At 41.4% G+C, this 27721-nt stretch overlaps 2 pseudogenes; both read left to right on the top strand.

Moving 5' to 3' along the window:
• The first annotated feature begins 2971 nt into the window (after positions 1-2971).
• LOC117708752 (uncharacterized) lies at positions 2972-5332 on the top strand (annotated as a pseudogene).
• Positions 5333-7389: 2057 nt separating this feature from the next.
• Positions 7390-9718, top strand: LOC117708753 (uncharacterized; annotated as a pseudogene).
• The last annotated feature ends 18003 nt before the right edge of the window (positions 9719-27721 follow it).

The raw sequence follows: 27721 nt of genomic DNA on the forward strand, positions 1-27721 counted from the left end.
TTAGAAGCTATGCTTAGTGCTTCCCATAATTTGTTAACTCAGTCATTCTGGATTTCGGATGGGGTTTAAGATCTATAGTCTCATAGCCAGTCCTGGCTATTTACTTTGAGAGAAAAGATCTGAGTGGATGGTTTTCAGCTGACATTCATTCTAAAGCCAAGAAAAAAGTCAAGTTAAGAACTAAGTGCTTTTGTTAGGACAGATGACAGAGGTTCTGGTTAGTCAACAAAATGATGGACTGGGTATTAGGACTATCTTGTACCTCACTGGTACAATTAGGAATAACAATGCTCTAATTGCATTTTGAGAGAAAAGTTTTATTTTAACAGGAAGGGTAAAGCTAGGTGATGAGAGAGAGAAAGACAGAGAAAGAGAGGGGGGGGGCATGGAGGCAGATGTTCACATGTCTCCACCAGTCAAAGATAGTTTATATATCTAAGTTGGGTATTGGGTTACACTTCTGATTGAGGATTACCAAACTTATAAAGCCTTTGATTAACATTTTTAAAAAATGTATAAAAGCAAAAAGGATATGGGGGTATGGGATAGGGGTTTTCTAGGAAGGGGAAATGGGGAAAGGGGATGGCATCTGAAATGTAAATAAAATATAAAAAAAATAAAAAAGAAAAAACAACTTTAGTACCACCAAAGATACTCACATCAATAATTTAGGCATCATATCTGAAAATAGAGAGGTTAGTTACCTATAGCAGTTATTCCTATTGAACAACTGTGCACATTTTATTAGTATTGAAGCATGCAAGATCCAATGCTGGATAAGAATTCTAGTTGTTCTTTTTCTCCAGTAAACTCCACAGTGTCTGCTTGCACTGTGAAGCTCTCAAGAAGGGAGGGTATTCTCTAGTTGGTAGTAATCTAGTTCTCCATGGCTTGCAGGATAAAAAAAAATATTTTTAAAATCCTCAGAAATTTTTTTAAATGAGTCCACAGGCAAGTCATGAAAAGAACAAAAGAATCATCATAACTTTTCACTATTTTATTAAAGATTTAATTTTTCTGTCAGTTGGGTGCCATCAATGGGAATCTCTGCAAATTATCTAGGATTATATACACTATGTACCTGTGTGGATTAATTGAAAGAAAAACTAATTACTTTTCTTGCTTAATCCTTTCTGTGTGTGAGTGTGTGAGTGTATGTGTGAGTGTGTGTGTGTGTGTGTGTGTGTGTGTGTGTGTGTAAGGAAAGCATGATTAGTAGATGGGGTTCACTGCTGACCTTAGAGTCATAACTTTTGAACCTACATCAAGTTCTGCAGGCATATCTCAGGTAATGAGGCTCACGTGACAATTTGTTAGTTTGAGTCTTTGTCTCAGTTTGCTCTGGTTGTCCTTAAACTTTCTCAGTAGATCAGGCTGGCCTCTTATCAGATAAATCTGCTGTTCTTGATTCCCAGGTGCTGAGATTAAAATCCTGTGACAACAAAACTGATTAACTGGAACTACCACTATTCCTTCCTTCCTTTCTTTCTTCCTTCCTTCCTTCCTTCCTTCCTTCCTTCCTTCCTTCCTTCCTTCTTTCCTTCCTTTGTCCCTTCATTCCTTTCTCCCTCCCTCCCTCCCTCCCTCCCTCCCTCCCTCCCTCCCTCCCTTCCTCCTCTTCTTTTCTTCCTTCCTTCCTTTTTTCCATCTTTTCTTCCCTTCTTCCCTTTTAACTTCATACCTTGCTTTCTTTCTTCCCTCCTTTCTCAGGCAGCATCTCAGTGTTCTATTGCTGTGAAGGGATCCCTGAGCAGGACACCTTTTGTAAAAGCAAGCATTTGATAGCAGCTTGCTTACACTTTGAGATGTTCAGTTCATTGTCATCTGGGCTTGAAGCATGGTGGCAGACAGACTGACATGGGGCAGAGTACTCCTAAGTAGCTGAGCATTCTATACCTGGATCCCTGGGCATCAGTGAGAGGGAGAGTCCCTGGGTCTGTCTGGTTTGGGGTTTTGCAACCACAAAACTGAGCAACTGGATCCAACTGCCGCATTTTCCCTAGCATAGGTAAACCTACTCTAAGACCAAGTCACATCTTAAATCCTTTTCGAGCAATAGTGTCCCCAGAAAACTAGGCATTCAAATCTATGACCCTACAAGGGCTATTCTTACTCAAACTACCACCTTCTACTCCCTGTCACCTGTGGGCTTGTAGCTGTATCCCAATGAAGAAATGCATTCATTGCAACATTTACAGTCCCCATAATTGATCACAGGCTATCTCTATACTGCTTACAGGTCAAAAGCCTTTTTGGGAAATCTAGTCCTGTCAGTAGGCATTGTCAAAGTTCCTAGGAAAACTCAGAAGGGGCCCTGGAAAATCTGAGATATGTACACACACACACACACACACACACACACACACATACACACACACACACAAACACACATACACACACACACACACACACACACACACAAACAGAGAAACACGGAAACGGAAACACACACACTCACAGGTTACACAAGAAAACATACATTCACAGGGAGGTAGTGATGCCACACACACATTGGCAACCACTCAACCATGCATGCACTCTCCCACCTACCAACCCACCCACTCACACCCACATCTACACACTGAAAGAGAGACAAGGAGGGGGAGAGAGAAATACAATGTAAGTGAAAAGCACAGGATCATAGGACCAAAAAGCATTGTTGTTTGTTGTGTAATGTTTATAACCCACACTAGGGAACAAAGGTAAATGCGGTCTTCAGCTTCAAACCCTCCCAATTTAGTAGAGAAGGGGTGGTCAGCCTAAAGAAAGAACATACAATTCTTCCTTGAGAATTTGATTGAATTTAGCGGCCCTGCCCTCCCTTTCCTGTGAGTGTGTTCTGTTGAGGGCGTGGCAAAAGCTCCCATCTGGGTGGGGCGGGGGCGGGGTTTCAGGGCTCTATTTAAAGCCAGTCAGTTGCACCATGAGGACCATTTGCCAGTGATCTCCAAGCAAAGGAAAAGGAAGAAGCATGGTGCAGAGAGCAGACACGAGTGAAACTCAGGTTGAGAAGCCTGCCCATTTGAAATTAGAGATGCCCATCCAGGCTCCTTCCAAGAGAAAGCAGCCCCTAGACCAGAAGCAGGAAGAGAAAAGGCCCTCGGAGAGTGGGGGAAACAATGGCAGGAGATCCAAGTCCTCACCCATGGACAAAGGTAGGATTTTGATCTTTGAACTTCTGATGGGTTTGGGGAAGGAGAGGAAGAAGGCCAGAAGCACACTCCATGCCCTCCCTGCACAATATTAAACAAAATTTGTGTGGTAAGCGCGCATGCATGTGTGTGTGTGTGTGTGTGTGTGTGTGTGTGCGCGCGCGCGCGCGCGTGTGTGTGTGCATGCACAAGCACGTGTGCTCTTGTGCACTTTGCCAAGAGCTGTGTCAGCCTAGTATCCTTGGGACTGTGTTTTGGAGTGTTTGCTGAGGCAGATTGGGAACATCCAAAGTAGGGCCAAGCATGTGTAGGCCTTGGCCAAAGAGGGGATGGAGAATAGGAAACTAGTGGAGGACTGCATGGGATTTCAAGGCATGTCAGGAGCTTGGCCTTATGCGGCCTGATCTCAGGGTTTCCTGAGAAAGGTTGGGGACCTGTCACCAATCACCTCTTCTCTCCACAGAGAACACCTGTGGAACAAGTCGGGAGGCTAAGGTCCCCAGGCAGAAGCTATCTGGGCAAAGCTGGGCTGTCTCCTCCTGCGGGCTCCTCAAGAGAAGCAGCAGGCTGGAAGAGAAGAGGAGGGCCAGACCATCTCCCTCCAGAGAGAGGAGAAGGGACAAGCCTGGATCCACCCAGAGAAGAGGTAGGTCTGGGTTTGAGGAAGGAAGCAGGGCTCAGGGCCCAAGAGCCCTGGGAGCTAAGTAAACCCTGGAGAGGTCAGAGCTGGTGCTGACTGATGAGCCAGATGGGGCTTCAGGTCCCAAAGGGCTGAGGGGAGGGTGTGGTGGATGTGGCCTGCATTTCCACAGGATGTGAGTAGTGACCCTCTGGGGAGAGGTTTAGGACAGGGATGGCTTCTGAGTGAAATGAAATCAGTGTGCAAAATGAGTAAGGCCCACGGTCTGTCCCACAGATTCCTTGCACACAAAACTGCATGGAAAGGATCCAAGGCCCCAGCCAAGATCTCCTGTGAGGAGGACTCTGAAGCGCAGTCACTCTGGAGACAGCCATGATGCTCCACACCAGTCTGCCAAGAGGCACAGACAGCCTTCTCCTCCTGAAGCCAGCTCATTCTCAACGTTTTCGCCACTGATGTCCAGAGTCTTCACCAACATGGGTGCCTTGCAGGTGGCCCTGGATGACCTGAAAGCCCCCGGAGGTGCTTTTCTCAGTGTGCCCTCGAGCAGCAAGGAGCCCACTGTGTCACAGCGTGCCTGGCTCACTTGGCAACTGTCTCATGCAGGAGCAGCGCTGCACTGGGCACGTCACACAGTCAATTCCATCTTGACTGCCCAGGATAACCTGTGCAGATACACCTGGCCTCAAGGAGATTCCTGCACTGCTCACCCTAGACCAGTGCCCACCTCCTCTCCTCTCGGAAGACCCAGGCCAGCCGACTGGTGCAGAGACCAGGTGACTCCGCATCTCCCAGCCCTTCCCAGGTTCCAAGAAGCATCCTGGCCTAAGCACAGAATGCCACAGGGACCAGCAGCCTGGCCTTGAGTCTACAGAGATCATCCATCCAACCATCTGCTTCTCCAGAGGAACTCAACCTCAGAGCCTGGAGTCTCCCCAGTCAATGACAAAAGACCAGACTGTGAAAAACACCTGGGAAGACTCACTGGGGCACTTGGACTGTTGAAAGCTTTCCCTGATGTGGGCCCTTCCACCTGCCCTTTAGGAGATGTGTATTATCTGAGAAACAACTGACTCTTAGAGTTCAAGCAGCAAGTGGAGCTTGGATATCCTACAGACACCCTCCTCCCCTTTTGGACAGGGCCCCTTATGCCAAGCGAGTGTGAACTGCCCTTGTGTGGCACAGACCACCACAACACATTGACTGGCTGTTCCTGGGGTCAGGCTCCAGTCCTCGTGCATGCTAGTAGGCCAGCGCCTCAGCTGCACAGCCCTTTCTAGGCACTGGAAAGCCTGGGCTCCTCTCCTTGGCTTTGAACTGCCATTCTTTCCTTCTGCTGAGCACTCAGGCACTGCCTGGCATCGGGACTGCACCTCAGGTTAGCAAGCTGCACCAGCAACACCTCTAGCTTCGGTGTGCTGATGAACTTAGAAGGCAGCTCACCCTTCAGTAGACTAGTCTTCCACAGAGCCAATCCAGTCATCACTCCGAATCTATGACTCTGAAGATTTGTACCCCTTTTTAATCTCTCTTGCTTGCATCCTGTCTTGTAATGCTTCATCATGGTTTTCACTATTTTAATAAAGATTTAATTTCTCTACATGTCCACCGTGTGCTGTCAATTCATCTCTCCATAAACTACCTAGGACTATATGCACCATTTGCCTGGGTGGACTAATTACAAACAAATCTATTTACATTCCTTCTTTATTTTGGGTTGTATCTCTGTGTGTGTGTGTGTGTGTGTATTGATCTGTGTGTGTTTTCCCGTGTGTCTGTTTCTCTGTGTGTATCTGTGTGTATCTGTGTATCTGTGTCTATGTGTGTAAGGGGAGCATGGTTAGTAGATATTGGTCACTGCAGCAGACCTTCTTGGAGTCATATCTTTTCATCCTCCATCCAGTTCTGCAGACTTCTCTCACATAATGAGGCTCAGGTGACATTTTGTTAGTTTGAGTCTTTGTCTCAGTTTGCTCTGGTTGTCCTTGAACTTTCTCTGTAGATCAGGCTGGCCTCTTATCAGATAAATCTGCTATACTTGACTCCCAGGTGCTGAGATTAAAATCCTGTGACAACAAAACTGATTAACTGGAACTACCACTATTCCTTCCTTTCTTCCTTCCTTCCTTCCTTCCTTCCTTCCTTCCTTCCTTCTTTCCTTCCTTTGTCCCTTCATTCCTTTCTCCCTCCCTCCCTCCCTCCCTCCCTCCCTCCCTCCCTCCCTCCCTTCCTCCTCTTCTTTTCTTCCTTCCTTCCTTTTTTCCATCTTTTCTTCCCTTCTTCCCTTTTATCTTCATACCTTGCTTTCTTCCTTCCCTCCTTTCTCAGGCAGCATCTCAGTGTTCTATTGCTGTGAAGGGATCCCTGAGCAGGACACCTTTTGTAAAAGCAAGCATTTGATAGCAGCTTGCTTACACTTTGAGATGTTCAGTTCATTGTCATCTGGGCTTGAAGCATGGTGGCAGACAGACTGACATGGGGCAGAGTACTCCTAAGTAGCTGAGCATTCTATACCTGGATCCCTGGGCATCAGTGAGAGGGAGAGTCCCTGGGTCTGTCTGGTTTGGGGTTTTGCAACCACAAAACTGAGCAACTGGATCCAACTGCCGCATTTTCCCTAGCATAGGTAAACCTACTCTAAGACCAAGTCACATCTTAAATCCTTTTCGAGCAATAGTGTCCCCAGAAAACTAGGCATTCAAATCTATGACCCTACAAGGGCTATTCTTACTCAAACTACCACCTTCTACTCCCTGTCACCTGTGGGCTTGTAGCTGTATCCCAATGAAGAAATGCATTCATTGCAACATTTACAGTCCCCATAATTGATCACAGGCTGTCTCTATACTGCTTACAGGTCAAAAGCCTTTTTGGGAAATCTAGTCCTGTCAGTAGGCATTGTCAAAGTTCCTAGGAAAACTCAGAAGGGGCCCTGGAAAATCTGAGATATGTACACACACACACACACACACACACACACACACACACACATACACACACATACACACACACACACACACACACACACACACACACACACACACACAAACAGAGAAACACGGAAATGGAAACACACACACTCACAGGTTACACAAGAAAACATACATTCACAGGGAGGTAGTGATGCCACACACACAGGGGCAGCCACTCAACCATGCATGCACTCTCCCACCTACCAACCCACCCACTCACACCCACATCTACACACTGAAAGAGAGACAAGGAGGGGGAGAGAGAAATACAATGTAAGTGAAAAGCACAGGATCATAGGACCAAAAAGCATTGTTGTTTGTTGTGTAATGTTTATAACCCACACTAGGGAACAAAGGTAAATGCGGTCTTCAGCTTCAAACCCTCCCAATTTAGTAGAGAAGGGGTGGTCAGCCTCAAGAAAGAACATACAATTCTTCCTTGAGAATTTGATTGAATTTAGCGGCCCTGCCCTCCCTTTCCTGTGAGTGTGTTCTGTTGAGGGCGTGGCAAAAGCTCCCATCTGGGTGGGGCGGGGGCGGGGTTTCAGGGCTCTATTTAAAGCCAGTCAGTTGCACCATGAGGACCATTTGCCAGTGACCTCCAAGCAAAGGAAAAGGAAGAAGCATGGTGCAGGAAGCAGACATGAGTGAAACTCAGGTTGAGAAGCCTGCCCATTTGAAATTAGAGATGCCCATCCAGGCTCCTTCCAAGAGAAAGCAGCCCCTAGACCAGAAGCAGGAAGAGAAAAGGCCCTTGGAGAGTGGGGGAAACAATGGCAGGAGATCCAAGTCCTCACCCATGGACAAAGGTAGGATTTTGATCTTTGAACTTCTGATGGGTTTGGGGAAGGAGAGGAAGGTGGCTGGAAGCACTCTCTATGCCCTCCCTGCACAATATTAAACAAAATTTGTGTGGTAAGCATGCATGCATGTGTGAGTGTGTGTGTGTGTGTGTGCATGCGCAAGCACGTGTGCTCTTGTGCACTTTGCCAAGGGCTGTGTCAGCCTAGTATCCTTGGGACTGTGTTTTGGAGTGTTTGCTGAGGCAGATTGGGAACATCCAAAGTAGGGCCAAGCATGTGTAGGCCTTGGCCAAAGAGGGGATGGAGAATAGGAAACTAGTGGAGGACTGCATGGGATTTCAAGGCATGCCAGGAGCTTGGCCTTATGCGGCCTGATCTCAGGGTTTCCTGAGAAAGGTTGGGGACCTGTCACCAATCACCTCTTCTCTCCACAGAGAACACCTGTGGAACAAGTCGGGAGGCTAAGGTCCCCAGGCAGAAGCTATCTGGGCAAAGCTGGGCTGTCTCCTCCTGCGGGCTCCTCAAGAGAAGCAGCAGGCTGGAAGAGAAGAGGAGGGCCAGACCATCTCCCTCCAGAGAGAGGAGAAGGGACAAGCCTGGATCCACCCAGAGAAGAGGTAGGTCTGGGTTTGAGGAAGGAAGCAGGGCTCAGGGCCCAAGAGCCCTGGGAGCTAAGTAAACCCTGGAGAGGTCAGAGCTGGTGCTGACTGATGAGCCAGATGGGGCTTCAGGTCCCAAAGGGCTGAGGGGAGGGTGTGGTGGATGTGGCCTGCATTTCCACAGGATGTGAGTAGTGACCCTCTGGGGAGAGGTTTAGGACAGGGATGGCTTCTGAGTGAAATGAAATCAGTGTGCAAAATGAGTAAGGCCCACGGTCTGTCCCACAGATTCCTTGCACACAAAACTGCATGGAAAGGATCCAAGGCCCCAGCCAAGATCTCCTGTGAGGAGGACTCTGAAGCGCAGTCACTCTGGAGACAGCCATGATGCTCCACACCAGTCTGCCAAGAGGCACAGACAGCCTTCTCCTCCTGAAGCCAGCTCATTCTCAACGTTTTCGCCACTGATGTCCAGAGTCTTCACCAACATGGGTGCCTTGCAGGTGGCCCTGGATGACCTGAAAGCCCCCGGAGGTGCTTTTCTCAGTGTGCCCTCGAGCAGCAAGGAGCCCACTGTGTCACAGCGTGCCTGGCTCACTTGGCAACTGTCTCATGCAGGAGCAGCGCTGCACTGGGCACGTCACACAGTCAATTCCATCTTGACTGCCCAGGATAACCTGTGCAGATACACCTGGCCTCAAGGAGATTCCTGCACTGCTCACCCTAGACCAGTGCCCACCTCCTCTCCTCTCGGAAGACCCAGGCCAGCCGACTGGTGCAGAGACCAGGTGACTCCGCATCTCCCAGCCCTTCCCAGGTTCCAAGAAGCATCCTGGCCTAAGCACAGAATGCCACAGGGACCAGCAGCCTGGCCTTGAGTCTACAGAGATCATCCATCCAACCATCTGCTTCTCCAGAGGAACTCAACCTCAGAGCCTGGAGTCTCCCCAGTCAATGACAAAAGACCAGACTGTGAAAAACACCTGGGAAGACTCACTGGGGCACTTGGACTGTTGAAAGCTTTCCCTGATGTGGGCCCTTCCACCTGCCCTTTAGGAGATGTGTATTATCTGAGAAACAACTGACTCTTAGAGTTCAAGCAGCAAGTGGAGCTTGGATATCCTACAGACACCCTCCTCCCCTTTTGGACAGGGCCCCTTATGCCAAGCGAGTGTGAACTGCCCTTGTGTGGCACAGACCACCACAACACATTGACTGGCTGTTCCTGGGGTCAGGCTCCAGTCCTCGTGCATGCTAGTAGGCCAGCGCCTCAGCTGCACAGCCCTTTCTAGGCACTGGAAAGCCTGGGCTCCTCTCCTTGGCTTTGAACTGCCATTCTTTCCTTCTGCTGAGCACTCAGGCACTGCCTGGCATCGGGACTGCACCTCAGGTTAGCAAGCTGCACCAGCAACACCTCTAGCTTCGGTGTGCTGATGAACTTAGAAGGCAGCTCACCCTTCAGTAGACTAGTCTTCCACAGAGCCAATCCAGTCATCACTCCGAATCTATGACTCTGAAGATTTGTACCCCTTTTTAATCTCTCTTGCTTGCATCCTGTCTTGTAATGCTTCATCATGGTTTTCACTATTTTAATAAAGATTTAATTTCTCTACATGTCCACCGTGTGCTGTCAATTCATCTCTCCATAAACTACCTAGGACTATATGTACCATTTGCCTGGGTGGACTAATTACAAACAAATCTATTTACATTCCTTCTTTATTTTGGGTTGTATCTCTGTGTGTGTGTGTGTGTGTGTGTGTATTGATCTGTGTGTGTTTTCCCGTGTGTCTGTTTCTCTGTGTGTATCTGTGTGTATCTGTGTATCTGTGTCTATGTGTGTAAGGGGAGCATGGTTAGTAGATATTGGTCACTGCAGCAGACCTTCTTGGAGTCATATCTTTTCATCCTCCATCCAGTTCTGCAGACTTCTCTCACATAATGAGGCTCAGGTGACATTTTGTTAGTTTGAGTCTTTGTCTCAGTTTGCTCTGGTTGTCCTTGAACTTTCTCTGTAGATCAGGCTGGCCTCTTATCAGATAAATCTGCTATACTTGACTCCCACCCACCCACTCACACCCACATCTACACACTGAAAGAGAGACAAGGAGGGGGAGAGAGAAATACAATGTAAGTGAAAAGCACAGGATCATAGGACCAAAAAGCATTGTTGTTTGTTGTGTAATGTTTATAACCCACACTAGAGAACAAAGTTAAATGCGGTCTTCAGCTTCAAACCCTCCTAATTTAGTAGAGAAGGGGTGGTCAGCCTGAAGAAAGAACATACAATTCTTCCTTGAGAATTTGATTGAATTTTGCGGCCCTGCCCTCCCTTTCCTGTGGGTGTGTTCTGTCGAGGGCGTGGCAAAAGCTCCTTCCTTCCTTACTTTACCTTTTCTTTTCTTTTGCCCTGTTTTCTTCTTTTCTTTCTTTTATTTCCCTCCTTTTCTCAGGCAGTATAGCTGTTAATATTCTCTTTATGTGAACAGAACCTTATATCAAGATGTATTAGTTTGCTGTGTGGAGTCAGTTTACAGATCCTTGTAGGCCCACATTGGTTCTTATGCTATGATGCAATCTAGACAGCTTTACACTCTTTCCTGGTGGTAATTCAGGGATGATCTTGAACTTAGAAATCAGCTTGGCTCTATCTACTTAATGACTAAAGTTCTGTACTACCCTGCCTGGACTTATGGTTTTCTTTACCTGGAACTTGCTCTGTCTCAGGATGGCCTTGAACTCAGTGAACTGCTTAGCTTTGTCTCCTAGGATTATAAGTTTAGAGCACCATGCTTGGGTTGAAGCTTTCCATTGCCACTGTTCTTCAAGATCTGGTACAAAAGCTGTGTCTTCCAGTCTCAACATATGGTTCACAAGTCTACCTTCCTTTTTTTTTTTTGGTTTGTAGTTCATTCCAGATTAAAAGTCCAAATCATTTTTTGTTCAATTGCAAGTACAAACAATAAGTTTATCTCAGGGGGAATCTTGCCCTGAGATCACCATCCCCTTAATTTCTTTATCTCCTTGACCACAGGTTTTAGCTCCATTTCACTTCCTAGTTTCTCTTTATTATTACTTCAATCATACATTTTGTATTTTTTTTCTTTTTATGCTTGCTGTGCTTGATCAGAATGCTTTCCATGAGATTAAACCAGAAAACAAAGTCTCTTCTGGGTGTTTTAGAGACTTCCTTTGTCAATGCAATTAATATAAATCTCTTTATCTTAGCTTCTCATAGACTCTTCAGAAGAGGACAAACATTAGTCATGCTCTGTAGCTGCCTGCAGTCATGAGTAACTGGGTTCTCCTGAGAGGAAGCCTGGGAATTAACGGGAATGGAGGGTGAGAGAAACATGGGGCCAAGACAAAATAAATATTCTGATCAAGGCCCGAAGTTTAATATTTTGCTTTCACATATAAAGGGGAAGCCCTGCCCCCCAGAGTCTCTTCTGGTTCAGCCCAGGGGCTGGATAAGGAGATAGCAGTCTGGAAGGTGTCAAGGCTAGCTCAGGAGGCAGTCCATTCTTCTTAGCTCAGGTAGCAGACTCCAAGGCGCCAAGGCTGGTAATGCAGTGCATCTCAGGTCCTACTGTTGCTTGGTCTATTGTGGTAAAAAGGCTCCCAGGCCTGCTCAGGCCTGGGGGCAGGGCACAATGCTCTTCATCAAAATACCACAAAAACAGTCTCTATGACACACACTGAAATTCCTCTCAGCTGAAACCTTTTGAGGCAGATCTGTAGTGTTCAAATCACCCTCAGCAACAAAGTCTTCCATATTTCTACTAGGATAGCACATTGAAACACATTTAAAGAATTCCACTGCTTTCCAAATCCAAAGTCTCAAAATCCACATTTTTCTAAACAAAAGCATCATCACTCCTAATATAGCAACACCCTTGTCCATGGTACCATCTTTGTTTTAGTTCGGGTTTTACTGCTCTTAACAGACACCATTACCAAGGCAACTCTTTTTTTTTTTTCCCCCAAGGCTACTCTTATAAGGACATCTAATTGGGGCTGGCTTACAGATTCAAAGGTTCAGCCCATTATCATCAAGGTGGGAGCATGGCAGCATCCAGATAGGCATGGTGCAGGAGTGGCTGAGAGTTCTACTGAGGCCTCTAGGCAAGTCCACACCTACTTAACAAGGCTATACCTTATAATATTGCCACTCTCTAGTCCTAGCATATTCAAACTATCACATATATTTAGGTGGGCATCAGGCCAGAGTAGGCAACAAACACAATTCTTTGTTCATTAATTATTTGCCCATAAATAGAATTTAAAATAATATTGAAAACTGCTAATAACTCAAGTTAAAAATTTACAAAAATTAAAAATAAAAAACCTTGGGAATATTCCCAAGAAGAATCTATTCAAATATTAGAGAAACCTAATTGGTCAAAGAATGCAAATTTAGTTATACAGCAGCAACTAGTTCAACACAATTACTGAAGCTGTGCATTGAACACTGCAAAAGTACTAAGAAAGAAGATTCCAAGCATTTCTGCCACAAGAAGCAGAGGCATGAGGGAATGTCTCTCTGATTATCTGGATTTAGCAACTAGGTAAAATACACATATTTCAACATCATATTGTATATCAAAAATGTGTACAGTATTTAATTTGCCAAGCATGATACATTGAAGAATGTCAGTAAAATAATAAAAAATATAAAAATAAACAATGAAAGAAGAGAGGTTTAAAAAAAAAAAAAAACCCAAGATCAAGTTTAGGTGGCACAGATTTCCCTCTTATGAATTCTACAAGGAGAAAAAAAAATGAGAGTAATAAGCATTACAAAATACTGTCAGATATTTCACTGAACTAAAGAACACAAATTTTCAAGTTGAAAGGGCTCATTGAGTGCCAACATACTAAATGAAAAATAACCTAAATGGAAATGCTTTAACACTTCTCATGAAGCATGAATTGGTAAAAATTACTTTGGGGAGCAATTTGATAATATCTTAAAGATCTTTCTATTTGAACATTCAACAATGTTACTTTTAAGTATATATAAAGTGGAAAAAATTATCCACTCTAGAAGAAGGCTGGTAAAAATTTCAACTAGATCATGAGTTTTCAGGAGGTATAAATTGGTAACTACCAAATTTAGTAAGTCCATTGATAACAGAACTTAGGTATGTTCAGATATGAGAAGGAGCATTTAATGTATCTTACATAACCTGTTCAAACTCTCACAGGTGACATTTACCATAAAAATGAGCAAATGGGGAGAGAAAAGTCTTGGAATGAATATGACTGTAAAACAAGGGAAAAGTAAAAAAAAAGTTTTTGAGACAAAAGGAATCCTAGTTTAGAAATTATTTAGAAGGCTGAAAGTATGATTAGTTTGCATCATGATAGGAAGATGGTGGCCTATAGAAGTGTATGATTTGGGAGGGAAAAGTGACAAGATGGACACACACACACACACAGAGAGAGAGAGAGAGAGAGAGAGAGAGGAGGGAAGGAAGGTCAAAGGGCAGAACAAAGAGAGAGCGAATTCAAATGGACAAAGCAAATTTAAAAATTTTAGTAGTTAAGAACCTAATCATATTAAATAATACATACCAAAGGAATACAACAAAGGAGATTTAAACTTTGCCTGTTATTATACACAACATATATATGTATATATAAATGTATGTATATATGCTTACATATATACATATGAATATTACTACTGAAATGCTTATAATTCTATAAATAGTGAATACTTATTTCAACAAAAGTAAATTTAAGAATTTATTTTTAGTGAAAAGGGAAGACAAATGTGGAGGTATAAAAGAATTCATACATAATAATATGTTTCATAATGAATAGTGCCTTGAATTTGTGCAAAGTAAGGTGCAATATATCAATCATGAATTATCAATACAGCAATGAACATCAAATTAAAACTAAAGACTTGATATTAGCATCACAGAGAATAAGAGCCAGGTAAGAAGAATCATCAGATATGTTTTAAAGCAAGGGAAGAATCAGCTTCTTCTGGGCACAGAGAAAAGGACAGCTATAAGTTTTGTGGAAATTTATATGTAAAATGTCGATCATGAGGACCTTTAATTCTATTTCTTGAAATCTGAAATTGCTTGAAGTCATCTTTTTCAAAAAAGGTAGTATAACAAACAATTTCACCTATTTCCTCCCCTCATCCCCATTAATCTTTCAGTAATGTAGAACTGTCTTCAATACCCTCATGTATTAATACTGAATAAACAATGACCCACAAACATGTAAGTGCAAGTTACTGGATATCAGATAAATCTAGGGTCAGATCTCTATCTCCAAACCCAGTTTCTTGCTTTCTGACTTCATTTTTCTCTGAGAACAGCCCTTAACAATAGTGCTGTTTTCAGAATACCAAGGTTCTGTAATACTCAGGGCAGTAAAAGAGAAGCTGGTTGATAGACCTCTATAACACACATGCCAGGTTTCAACACACTAACACAATTAAAAAGTGTACAATCAATGCAACTTACGTTAAATACTATAGAAGAAACAAAAGCAATTTTAACTTGACAATTAATAGAGCCTTAACACATGTATTAACCCTTGTTTGATATTCAGATCTTGTCCCAACTTTATCTCTTGCTAATATAACATCATAGAGAATTGCAGCTAACATCCAAATATGTCTCTGAAAATGTCCAGATCCAGCCTTCCAAATGAAGACTGTTATTTCCAATATTGGGCTGATTTCTAGAACAGTCCATGATTGAGTACGAATAACTGGTCTCATTTAAGAAAAATACAAGAGTCATTTTAACTTCTCTTTTTGATTCTTCATTCCACAAGGTCTAAAATCTTGAGGCAAGGCAACTTTCCTATCTGGGATATAGTCAAGCAAAGGTGGGTCAGGAATATATGTCCAATACAGCTTCCCAGTCACCCTTGTCAGGGCACTCAGCAAGCTCACAGGTCAGCATCATTCTTTGTCTCAGCAACAGCATGTCTTACCATTCATTCTGGCAGCCACTATGTTCCTACAGCATCTTGCAGAAAAAACACAAACATGCCCTCTTCCCTATATTAAGTACTTGATTAGGAACTTGCCATATGTCAGTAAGTGGATCTTTTCCTTTCAGCTAGGCATAAGTATGCCTAGTTGTAGGGTGTCATAGACACTCAGCAGACAGTTCCTTGGCATCCAATTAAAAAAAAAAATAAAATAAAAAGAACAAGATTTAAATAAATTTGTGGTATATAGGGATAACCTCTACCTTTTTTATTTTGTGAAGATATTGTTTTAAAGTTTAATCACCCCTTCCACAGTCCCTTGTCCTTGAGGATTTTAAAGAATCCCAGCAATATGGGTAATATTAAATTGTTGACAAAACATCTCAAAGGCTCGACTGCAATAGCCAGTTCCTTTATCTGTCTTTTTTTTTTTTATTATTGGACAATTCATTTATGTACATTTCAGATGTTATCCCCTTCCCCAACCCTCACTCCCCGAAGTGAGTCAGGCTTTAAGCAGAAGCAAGAGGGTAGTGGGCTTGATTATTGCTGGTATAAAAGCTTTAATTCATTAATTGGTAGCACCACTGCTGGAATTGCTTTGATACAAGAAGATAGCTACTTTTGTTAATCATTTAGCAAAAAAATGTTACTAATGTGTTGAGTATACAAGAGGATTTAGATAGGTGTTTGGAACAATGAATTGCTGCTCTTTATTCTATTTAAATGATTGGAAGGAGGTTCAGAGTTTAAGAGTAAGGAGCCATCTCGAGTGTCATGCCAAATATTACTGGATTAGTGTTACTACTAAAATTTACAATGATAGTCACGGTAGAAAAATGTTTAAAGACACTTGCAGTGTATTTTACATAATTCTAACACCTCTCTGGATGTTTTAAGTTTGCTTAGTGAGCTTATGAATTTAAAAAATGCTGCTCTGCTGAGTGTTGATGCAACAGATACTGCTGATAAAATTATCCATGGCCTGAGGTATTTCTATTTTGCTTATACTTCAAGAATGGTATATATAGCTTAAAAATGCTAGCCCTTTTTTGTCCTGGGAATGCTTTTATTCCTGCTCATTGTGTTAAAGCTTATCTCTAACTACATCAACAAGTAGGCAGCCAAAGTACATGGCTTGAAACTGAAAATAGACTCCCAAACAGTTATTAATTTAACAGGCTGGGAAACAAAGGACAAGAGTCTGCACAGAGCCTTACCAACATAGGACGGAAGAGCATTGCTTTTGATGATGCATATTCCACGATGGATAAGGAAGGCATTCTTTTTAGAAAGAATAAGATAGGCTCAGTCTTGTTTATGAAATTTTAAAAAAGGCAAGGCAGAAAGCTTTGGGGCTGCATGGCAAGAATCCTACATTGGCCAAGGACAAGGAAATGGACTGCTTGGTTGGAATAAGACATTGGCCAAGGACAAGGAAGTGGGCTTTAGACAGGAATCTGACATTAGGCTAGAACAAAAAAGTAACTTCAGGCAGGAATATAAATCTTAGGATAGAACAAAGAAGTAGGCTTCAGACATGAAAGTGACTCTGGGCTAGAACAGGGAAGTAGGCTCAGATATTTTGGTCATCCTGATAAGCACTAGAAACAGTGATCATCTTCTGGTCTGTGCCCAAGCACTGAGTAGATCTTGGGCTTCAGCCCTGAATCCAATTCTACAAAACCCAGAGGAGGTGGGGCTCACAGGAGTTCTAACACCAGCAGTATCTTAGGTAAGGAGACAGCAACACCTGCCCCAAATAGTTGTGACACAATCAAGATAATAGGAAAGACAAGCTACAATCAGAAACAGTGAGCATAGGTAACACTAAAGATAACCAGATGGCAAAAGGCAAGTATAAGAACATAAGCATCAGCAACCCAGGGTGCTTGGCATCATCAGAATCTAGTTCTCCCACAATAGAAAGTCCTGAATATCCCATCACACCAGGAAAGCAAGATTCAGATTTAAAATCACTTCTCAAGATGGTGATAGAGGACTTTAAGAAGGATATAAATAACACACTCAAAGAAACTGAGGAGAACACAGGTAAATAGGTAGAAGCTCTTAAAGAGGAAACACAAAAATCCCTTAAAGAATTACAAGAAAACAAAACCAAACAAGTGAAGGAATTGTACAAAACCATCCAGGACATAAAAATAGAAGTAGAAGCAATAAAGAAATCACAAAGGGAGACGACCCTGGAGATAGAAAACCGAGGAAAGATATCAGGAGTCATAGATGCAAGCATCACCAACAGAATACAAGAGACAGAAGAAATAATCTCAGGTGCAGAAGATATTATTGGAAATATTCACACAACTGTCAAAGAAACTGCAAAATGCAAAAAGTTCCTAACCCAAAACATCCAGGAAATCCAGGACACAATGAGAAGACCAAACCTAAGGATACTAGGTATAGAATAGAATGAAGATTCACAACTTGAAGGGCCAATAAATATCTTCAACAAAATTATAGAAGAAAACTACTCTAACCTAAAGAAAGAAATGCCCATGAACATACAAGAAGCCTACAGAACTCCAAATAGACTAGACCAGGAAAGAAATATCTACTGTCACATAATAATCAAAACACCAAATGCACAAAACAAATAAAGAATATTAAAAGCAGTAAAGGAAAAAAGCCAAGTAACATATAATGACAGATCTATAAGAATTGTACCAGACTTCTCAACAGATATTATAAAAGCCAGAAGATCCTGAACAAATGTCATTCAGACCCTAAGAGAACACAAATACCAGCCCAGTCTACTATACCCAGTAAAACTCTCAATTACCATAGATGGAGAAACCAAGATATTCTATGACAAAACCAAATTTATACAATATCTTTCCACAAACCCAGCACTACAAAGCATAATAAAGAAAAAACTCCAACACAAAGAGGGAAATTGTAGCCTAAAAAGAGAAAGAAAGTAATTTTTTTCCAACAAATCCAAAAGAAGATAGCCACACAAACATAATGCCACTGCTAATAACAAAAATAACAGGAAGCAACAATCTGCTTAACTTAATATCTCTTAACATCAATGGACTCAATTTAAGAAATTCTTAGGTAAATGGATGGAACTAGAAAATATCATCCTGAGTGAGGTAACCCAATCACAAAAGAACACACATGGTATTTACTCACTGATAAGTGGATATTAGCCAAAAAGCTTGAAATAGCCAAGATTCAACTCATAGACCATATGAAGCTCATGAAGAAGAAAGACCAAATGTGGATTCCTTGGTCCTACTTAGAAGGAGTAACAAAATACTCAAGGGAGCAAATATGGAGACAGATTGTGGGACAGAAACTGAAGGAGGGGCCATCTGGGGACATTCCACCTGGGTATCCATCCCATGTGCAGTCACCAAAGGTAGACACTAATGTGGATGTCAGGATATGCATGCTGACAAGAGCCTAATATAGCTCTCTTTAGAGGTCTGTCAGAGTTTGACATAATCAGAGGCAGATCCTCACAACTAACCATTGATCTGATCAAGGGGTTCCCAATGGAGGAGTTAGAGAGAAGACTGAAGGAGCTGAAAGGGTTTGTGGACCCATGAGGAGAGCAACAATACCAACCAACCATAGCGACCCAGGGTCTAAACCACCAGCCTGGGAATGCATAGGGAGGGACTCATGACTCCAGCTGCAAATGTAGGGGAAGATGGCCTTGTTTGTCATAGGTGGGAGAGGAGATTTTTGGTCCCATAAAGGCTGAACACCCAGTGAGGGGAAATTCGAGAGTGGGAGGTTAGAGTTGGGGGGTAGGTGGGGGCACATCCTCATAGAAGCAGGAGGATTGGGGATGGGATGGGGGTTTCTGGGTGGAGGGTAGAATGGGGTAAGGAGATAAAATCTGAAATGTAAATATAATATCCAAGAAAAAATGAATTCAAAAAAGCTCATCAAAAAAATCAATTTCTCAATAAAAAGACATAGACTAAAGGACTGAATATGTAAACAGAACCCAGCATTTTGCTGCATGCAGGAAATGCACCTCCGTGACAAAAAGACAGACACTACCTTATAGTAAAAGGCTGGGAAACTTTTTTTTTCTTCAAGCAAATGGTCCTAAGAAACAAGCTAGAGTAGCCATTCTAATATAAATATATATATATATATATATATATTATAAAAAATAACTATACAAAGAATCAATAAAACCAGGAGCTGGTTCTTTGAGAAAATCAACAAGATAGATAAACCCTTAGCCAGACTAACCAGAGGGCAGAGAGACAGTATCCAAATTAATAAAATCAGAACTGAAAAGGGTGACACAACAACAGAATCGAGGAAATTAAAAAAATCATCAGATCCTACTACAAAAGCCTATACTCAATAAAACTGGGAAATCTGGATGAAATGCACAATTTTCCAGACAAATACCAGTTACCAAAGTTAAACCAGGCCCAGATAAACCATGTAAATAGTCCCACAACCCTGAAAGAAATAAAAGCAGTCATTAAAAGTCTCCCCACAAAAACAAAACAAAAACAAACAAACAAACAAAAAAAAAAACAGGACCAGACAAGTTTAGTGCAGAGTTCTATCAGACCTTCAAGGAAGACCTAATACCAATTCTCTTCAAACTGTTCCACAAGATAAAAACAGAAGGAATACTACCTAATTCATTCTATGAAGCCCCAATTATGCTCATACCTAAACCACACAAAGACCCAACAAAGAAAGAGAACTTCAGACCAAACTCCCTTATGAATATCAAAGCAAATATATTCAATAAAATTCCTACAAACCAAACTCAAGTACACATCAAAACAATCACCCACCATAATCAAGTAGTCTTTATCCCAGGAATGCAGGAATGGATCAATATATGAAAATCCATCAATGTAATCCACTACACATAGACAAACTCAAAGAAAAAAAACCACATGATCATATCACTAGATGCTGAGAAAGCATTTGACAAAATTCAGCACCCCTTCAAGTTAAAAGTCTTTGAAAGATCAGGAATGCATGGACCATACCTAAACATAGTAAAAGCAATATTCAGCAAACCAGTAGCCAACATCAAACTAAATGAAGAGAAACTTGAAGCAATCCCACTAAAATCAGGGACTAAACAAGGCAGCCCACTGTCTCCCTACCTATTCAATATAGTACTAGAAGTTCTAGCCAGAGCAATTAGGCAACAAAATGAAGTCAAAGAATATAAATTGCAAAGGAAAAAGTCAAAATTTCACTATTTGTAGACGGTATGATAGTACATTTAAGTGACCCCAAAACTTCCACCAGAGAACTCCTAAACCTGATAAACAACTTTAGCAAAGTGGCTGGATATAAAATCAACTCAAATGAATCAGTTGCCTTTCTCGGCTCAAAGGATAAACAGGCTGAGAGAAAAAATTAGGGAAATAACAAGAAAGGACAATTTTGAAGCAGTTCTCAGAAATCAAAGATGGAAAGATCTCCCATGCTCATGAATTGCCAGGATTAATATAGTAAAAATCGCCATCTTGCTGAGAACAATCTACAGATTTAATGCAATGCCCACCAAAATTCCAACTCAATTCTTCACAGAAATAGAAAGAATAATTCTCAAATTCATTTAGAATAATAAAAAAACCCAGTATAGCAAAAACTATTCTCAACAATAAAAGAATTTCTGGGGGAATCACCATCCCTGACCTTGAGCTGTACTACAGAGTGATAAAAACTGCATGGTATTGGTACAGAGACAGGCAGGAAGATCAATGGAATAGACTTGAAGATCCCAAAATGAACCCCTATACCTATGGTCACTTGAACTTTGACAAAGGAGCTAAAACCATCTAGTAGAAAAAAGACAGCATTTTCAACAAATGGTGCTGGTTCAACTGGAGGTCAGCATGTAGAAGAATCCAAATTGATCCATACTTATCTCTTGAAGTCCAAGTGTATCAAGGACCTCCACATAAAACCAGATACACTGAAACTAGTAGAAGAGAAACTGGGGAAAAGCCTGGAACACATGGGCACAGGGAAAAATTTCATAAACAGAATACCAATGGCTTATGCTCTAAGATCAAGAATTGACAAATAGGACCTCATAAAACTGCAGATCTTCTGTAAAGCAAAGGACACAGTCAATAGGACAAAGTGGCATCCACCAGATTGGGTAAAGATCTTTATCAATCCTACATCTGATAGAGGGCTAATATGCAATGTATACAAAGAACTTAAGAAATTAGACTCTAGACAATCAAATAACCTGATTAAAAAACGGGGTAGGGAGCTAAACAAAGAATTCTCAACTGAGTAAACTTGAATGCCCAAGAAGCACCTAAAGAAGTGTTCAACATCCTTAGTCATCAGGGTTATGCAAATCAAAACAACCCTGAGATTCTACCTCATACCAGTCAGAATGGCTAAGGTCACAAACTCAGTTAACAGTAGATGCTGGTGAAGATGTGGAGAAAAAGGAAAACTCCTCCACTGTTGTTGGGATTGTAAGCTGGTACAATGACTATGAAAAGCAGTCTGGCAGTTCCTCAGAAAGTTGAACATAGTATTCCCCGAGGACCCAGCTATACTACTCCTAAGTGTATACCCAAAAGATGCTCCAAAATACAACAGGGACACATGCTCCACAATGTTCATAGCAGCCTTATTTATAATAGACAGAAGCTGGAAAGAACCCAGATGTCCTTCAACAGAGGATACAGAAAATGTTTTACATGACACAGTGGTGTACTACTCAGCTATTAAAAACAGTTAATTCATGAAATTCGTAGGCAAATGGATTGAACTAGAAAATATCATTCTGAGTAAAGTAACCCAGTCACAAAAAAAGACACATGGTATGTACTTACTGATAAATGGATAGTAGCCCAAAACTTTACAATACCTAAGACACAACACATAGACCACATGAAGCTCAAGAAAAAGAAGGAAGTCCAAAGTGTGGGTACTTTGTTTTTTCTTAGAAGTAGCAAAATACTCAACCAGAGCTCCCAGGGTCTAAACCTTCAGCCTGTGAACACAAAGGGAGGGACTCATGGCTCTACCTGTATAGGTAGTTGAGCATGGCCTTGTCAGGCATCATAGGAAGAGGAGGGCCTTGGTCCCTGAAACTCTGGATGCCCTAGTATTGGGGAATTTGAGAGCAGGGAGACAGGAATGGGTGGATAGGTGGGGGCACATCCTCATAGAAGTAGGAAAAGGGGTGATGGAATAAGGGGTTCTTGGGGGGAATGGGAGAGGGAATAACATTTGAAAAGGTAAATAAATTAAATATTCAATAAAAACAGATAATGGAACTGGCAATTGTAGTGGAGCAGTTGAGACCTTTTGTCAACAATTTATTAAGGGGATTCCTTATAATCCTCAAGGACAAGGTGCTGTGGAAGGGGCCCACAGAACTTTAAAACAATATCTTCATAAAATAAAAAGGGGGAGGAATATACCCAAACACCACAAATTTATTTGAATCATACTCTTTTTATTTTAAATTTAAAAAAAATTTGGATGCCAAGGAAGCACCCTACAATTAGGCATGCTTATGCCTATGTGAAAAGGAAAGATCCATTTACAGGCATATGGTATGATCCCTACCAGGTATCTAATATGGGGAAGAGGGTATGTTTGTGTTTTTCCTGCAGGATGCTGTAGGAGCATAGTGGCTGCCAGAATGATTGGTGAGACATGCTGTTGCTGAGACAAAGAATGATGCTGACCTGTGAGCTTGCTGAGTGCCCTGACAAGGGTTACTGGGAACATATGTTCTTGACCCACCTTTGCTTGCCTATATCCCAGATGAGACAAGCTTTCTTCCCTCAAGTTTTTAGACCTTGTAGAATAGAGAATCAAAAAGAAAAATTATGACTCTTTTATTTTTCTTAAAGGTGACCAGCTATTTAGACTCAATCATGTACTGGTCTAGAAATCAATCCAATATTGGAAATAACAGTCTTCATTTGGAAGGCTGGATCTGGACATTTTCAGAGACATATTTGAAAGTAAGCTGCAGTTCTCTATGATGTCATGATAGCAAGAGATAAAGTTGGGACAGGATCTGAATTTCAAAAAAAATGGGTTAGTGTATGTTTTAAGTCTCTTTTTATTGTCAAGCTAAAATTGGTTTTGTCTCTTCTACAGCATTTATTGTAAGTTGCATTGACTTAATTGACATAATTTCCAATTGTGTTAGTGTGTTGAAACCTGGCATGTCTGTTATAGGGGTCTATCAACCAGCTTTTGTCTTATTGCCCTTAATATTAGAAAACCTATCTTCTCTGAAAAAAGCTTGAAAGTGCTGAGAGAAGTGAATTAGGCTTTAAGCAGAAGCAAGGGGGTAGTGGGCATGATTATTGCTAGTATAAAAGCTTTCATTAATTGCTAGCACCACTGCTTCTGCAATAGCTTTGACAGAAAAAGTTAAGACAGCTGTTTTTGTTAACCATCTAGCAAAAAAATGTTATCAATGTATTGAGTATACATAAGGATTTACATAGGTGTCTGGAACAATGGATTGATGTTCTGTATCCTATTCAAATTATCTGAAGGAGGTTCAGTGTTCAAGAGTTAGGAGCTATCTCAAGTGTCATGACAAATACCATGAGAGTAGTGTTACTTCTTGTTGAGAACCGCTCTGCCCCACACTTGGGGGCCAAAATGTCTCGGACCGCTTTATCAATGTTGGAACCCGCACTGTCAAAATCCTTGGGGGCTAATTGTTAGAGCCAGCACAGCCCCAAGCTGCTCCAGTCCACAGGTCAGGTTCAGCAAGAGAGAGAGTGAGGACAGATGTGAAGAATGGAGACAAGACAGAGTGTGATTCAATCCCGTTTATTCTTCAGTCTCTCTTCTTCTCTCCAAGTCCCTAGTTCCTAGTACCAAGTCTCAAGTCCTAATCATAGTTCTAAGTTGCTAGTCTCTTTCCCAGTTCCAAGTTACCTGCCTCAAGTTTCAAGACTCAAGTACTCTTCCAAGTACAAGTGTCTAATCCAAGTGTCTGTCTTCTGTCTGCCTCTCGCCTTTTATATGTCTCACTTAAAAGCCTCACCTTTAAGTCATGCCCTTAGGTCTTATCTTTAAATCACACTTTAAGTCTCACCCTTAAGTCTTGTCTCTAAATCACACCTTTAAGTCTCACACACCCAAGGGAAAATCCTGGGTATCTAAAACAAGATGTTATCAGAGTGTGCTCAGCTGTTGTAGGCTATTGTAAACAAGTCTCTTGTCAGGGTATATGGCTCAAGATGGCTGCAAGGATGATAGCCACCTTCTGTCAGCTCCCTACAACTTCTAAAATTTACATTGATTGTTGTCATAATTAGAAAAAAGTTTAAAGACACCTGCAGGGTATTTGGCATAATTCTAATATCTCTCTGGGTATTTTAACTTTGCATAGTGAGATTATGAATTTAAAGAATTCTGCTCTGTTGAGCTTTGATGCTTCAGATAATGCTGATAAAATTATCCATGGCTTGAGGTCAGTATTTTCATTTTGGTGAAACCTCAGGAATGACATATATAGCTTCCCTTCTTGTCCTGGGAATACATTTATTTCTGCCCATTGTGTTAAAGCTTGTCTCTAACTACACCAATAAGTTGGCAGCCAAAGTACATGACTTGAAACTGAAAATAGACCTCCAGACAGAGCTATTAATTTAACAGGCTGGCAAGCCAAGGATGGGTAAGATTCTGCACAGAGCCTTACCAACCTAAGACATAAGTGCATTGCTTTTGATAATACATATTCCACAATGAGTAAGGAAGGCATTCTTGTCAGAATGACCTAAGACAGGCTCAGTCTGGTTAATGCAATAAAAAGTGGGAGATGTTCCTTGACTATTTGCCTCTATTGTATTGCTTGCTCCCAAACCTAACTGACCTTAATACTTGCATGCAATTTAAACAGTATAAAAGCAAAAAAGGAGGAGGAGGGGTGAAATAGGGGATTAATTGGGGGAAGAACAGGGAAAGGGGATAACATCTGAAATGTAAATAAATAAAATATTGAATTAAAATTTAAAAAGAAACAGTGATCATGGGAGTGATAACAGAACTTTATTTATTGCCTTGCTTGTTCTTTGACTATTTGTGTTTATTTTCTTGTTTGTTTCTTGTCTATTTGCATCTATTGTATTACTAGTTTCTTAACCTAGAACTGACCTTAATGAAATTAAAATGGTATAAAAGCAAAAAGGAGGAGGGAGGATGGGATAGGGTGTTTCTGGGAAGATGGGGAGAATGGGCAAAAAGAATGACAACTGAAATGTAAATAAATAAAATATCCAATAACAAAAAAATAGTGCTTTAGTTCCCTAGGACTTTCATAGTGTACGTCTCACCTCAGTTCAACTGAGCATTGTCAAAAATATTATCCGTGTCTAATGGACAAATTTTACTAGGAAAAATGTGCCTTTTATATTTTTGTCTTTTTTTCTTCTTCACCCTTCAAAAATTTTTGTCTTGTAGATTTTTCTGAAAAAGAAAAGTTACTTTAGCAAACTTCTGTATTTCTGTTAATACAATTGCTTTTATTACAATAAACCACCACATGCCTCTTTCCAGTGACCTAATTCACAAGTCACAGTGCTTTTCAAATATTAATTAAAAATCTTCTCATCATTTCTGTGAGTTCCTAGGGCACAGAGTGAGGGGAAATCGTATCTGCTCTGACATTAATTGTTATTTCCTTGGGCTTGAAAACTAAGTAAATAGCTTTTCTTTCCCCCATTAACAAACAAGTTTGCTCTTCCCCATGATTATAGCAGATGTTTCCAAGCAAGAGGAAGGCAACTTCCATCAGGATCCAAGGGAAGACAGAAGCATAAGCCAGACATGGCTGTGGAGTTTTTGCTTGAAAATTTGCATCGTCAACAAAAGCACCTTAGGGGTATTGTAAATGCACAGAGACCTGGGCCTTTACATGTCCTTCTCTGAGGAACTGATTTAGTACATTTGGAGTAAGACCCAGAGATCTGTATTTTGAGACAATTTGAACATGTGGGTTTGAAAATAATCATGTTTTATTATTACTTTATTACAAATAGGTTGAAGTTCATTTAAAACATTTACAGAAAAACAGAATGACTAGATGTGCTTTTTATTTATTTATTTTTTTGGCCTTCTTCATGCTTAATAGAATAGACAGGTACATCCAGACAAGGGTCCCCAGAAAGTATGCAAGTATGCACATTGTCTTCTTCTTCTTTCTTCTTCTTCTTCTTCTTCTTCTTCTTCTTCTTCTTCTTCTTCTTCTTCTTCTTCTTCTTCTTCTTCTTCTTCTTCTTCTTCTCCTCCTCCTCCTCCTCCTCCTCCTCCTCCTCCTCCTCCTCCTTCTCCTTCTCCTTCTCCTTCTCTCTCTCCCCCCTCCTCTCCCCATCTCTCCCTCCCACCTCCCCTCCCCCTTGCCCTTTTCCTTCCCCTTCCCCTTCCCCTTCCCCTTCCTCCTCCTCCTCCATCTCATATACCTGAGGATCTTGTAAATTATAGAGATTGTTGGAATTATATGTTTATATGATACTCTTTATCTCAGGGAAGTTAAAATTAATCCTATCTTAGAGGGAATTTGAAAGAATGATATGTCACACAAAGGTTCACACAACTCAGAGCCAATGAGCTAGCTCCCTATCTGCCATAGATGTCTTTCACTTTCTGTGATAAATAAACATCATGACCAAAAGCTACTTGAAGAGGAAAATCTTAGACGTCCAAATTACAATCCATCACAGAGGGAGGCCAAGGCAGAAACTCAAGCAGGGCACGAAGCTAGAGGCAGAAACCAAAGTGGAGACTACAGAGAGGAGCTGGATTTCTCCTCATGATTTGCTTGGCCTGCTTTCTTACAGTACTTAGAACCACCTGCCTAAAGATGGCACTATTGATCATCAGTCAAGAAATAACAGTAAGATTGTTTCATACCCCCTCAATGAATTTTATTATTTTATATTTACTTGAAATTACACACACACACCACACATCACACACACACACACACACACACACACACACACACTCAAACACAGAGATATCTATCATCTGTCTATCTAACTATCTATCTTTCTACCTATCATCTATCTATCTATCTATCTATCTATCATCTATCTATAATCTTAAAGAAAGTTATGTCATTGGGGTTAACAGACTAAGAATAAAAAAAATTATAGTACCATGCACAAAAATTCTCCTTTAGATTGGTTTGTCAGAGTAGTCTAAGTTATTCCCAAAATAGTATAAAGTATGACAATTTCCTTTGATTATTTCTCAGAGATTGGAATTAAGTCCCTATTACTGATGACTCCATGCATTTTAGATAAAGAACTCATATTAAAGTTGTATCTAAGGTGAAAACCTTCTTACAGTGCAGCTTCCACGGTACCAGAAAGTGCAATGTACCCTGCTAAGGGAGAGAAATAGCCAATAGTCCTATATAGTTGGGAAGCCTTTGACCCACAGCAATGGCTAACATAGCAAAATATCTGTAAAGCTACTGTAAGTGCCACTCACATGTTGGTGTTAACCAACAGCTCTCTGACTAAACATAAGGCTCACTTAACAATGAATAAAACATGCCAGATACTAGAAACCTGTCAACATTTCAGGGCCAGTGAGGGGATGAATTTTT

This window comes from Arvicanthis niloticus, chromosome 5, assembly GCF_011762505.2.
Source record: "Arvicanthis niloticus isolate mArvNil1 chromosome 5, mArvNil1.pat.X, whole genome shotgun sequence".
NCBI lineage: Eukaryota > Metazoa > Chordata > Mammalia > Rodentia > Muridae > Arvicanthis > Arvicanthis niloticus.